Raw genomic sequence first — 1,502 nt, forward strand, 5'->3', positions numbered from 1 at the left:
TAAGGCCGAGGAGGTTTGAAAGGAACCCCTTCCTAAAATATACAGAGTGGCCAAGAGCCTGGTCATTCCTGGCACTGCCTGGCTTCTCTTGGTTTTTGGAGCAATTTTATCTTCCAGCAAGCTGTACAGGTCATGGATGACCTGGCGGGACAGGCGGAAACCCCTTTTGACATTTGTGGAAAACGCGTGGCTCCCGAACCCAGTAACCAAAAGAGTTGTGTTTGATGCCATAACAGTAGTGGTGAAAAGCAACTCCACCTCAATATCTTCCTCCATGACAACAACATGCACAATCCTTGCCCCAGCACACATCTGAGCGCGCAAAAGAACGTGCGCACATAATGCGCATGAACGTACACACGTATTGTATCCCTATATATTTTCACAGAACTTCTTAGCCATTCTGCATGCAAACCAAAAATTTCCAAACACACAAAAAAAAAAAAACAACACAAACCAGAAGGCTGCTACAAGAAAAACAGAACTGAAAGTAAGAATACACCATTTACTTTATTCCTCCAAAAATGTTTTTGGTGTGTTGTCCCATAATTGTTTTTGATTTTTTTCCTCCTAGTAACATGGAGCCAAGGAGATAGGCCATTGCTGCTGCTGCTGGCCCCGCCACCACCACCACCACCACCCCAGGGTCTTCAGTCCATAGACCAACAGGTAGCTCCCTCAGGCCAGCTAGGTTGCCTTGTGAAGCAGGCCAAGTAACATCTAGGCCCCTGGGCCCTCAACCTGGCACCTAAGCCAGTTTGAGCCGGACCAGGGATTCTACTTCCAAGGCAACCAGCTACACTCCTGAGCAAAATACAGCCCTCATGGAGTCCTATGTACAACATTTTCCTAGACTCCGTGGGGGCTTGCACTCCCAGACGTTCCAAGCTGTAAGGCAGGGACTCTGGGAGGAAATTGCCAGGAGTGTTAATGCAGTGGGCAGTACACAACGGACCATTACCCAGTGTCAAAAACGTGTGAGTGACATCTTCAGACACGTCAAAAGGGTTCTGGGCACAGAGGCTGGTAAGAGTGGGACCTATCCTCAACATCTTGTGCAGCGTCTCAGGGAGCACGAAAGATTGGCATTGCCATTCATTGGGCCAGAAACGGTGGTAGGGGTGGACCACCGGGATGACTCCGATGCTTGGCAACCATGTAAGTTCAATCCTTTTACATTACTTAATTACCAATGTTAATTTATTTTGGCGATTTTTGGTGATTGCAACAGTTTAATCATTAGCATTGAGAACCAAATTGGATTATTTTTACTTATTTATGTTTGGGGTGAAATATGAGATCATTTTTTTAAAACGACCTCTTTAGTGTTTTTTTTACCTTCTTTTGACTTCCATCAACAATGTGTGTATTTCATTTTTTTTTTTACAATAGTACGCCCTGAGACGCAGCAGTCCCCTCCTGCCCTCCGTGCTCGGGGTGATGTGGATGATGAGGATGTCACTTTGCATCGAGATGACACTGGGCTTCCTCCTGGTAAGATG

The sequence above is a fragment of the Pyxicephalus adspersus genome, chromosome W, assembly GCF_032062135.1.
Source record: "Pyxicephalus adspersus chromosome W, UCB_Pads_2.0, whole genome shotgun sequence".
NCBI classification, from domain to species: Eukaryota; Metazoa; Chordata; class Amphibia; order Anura; family Pyxicephalidae; genus Pyxicephalus; species Pyxicephalus adspersus.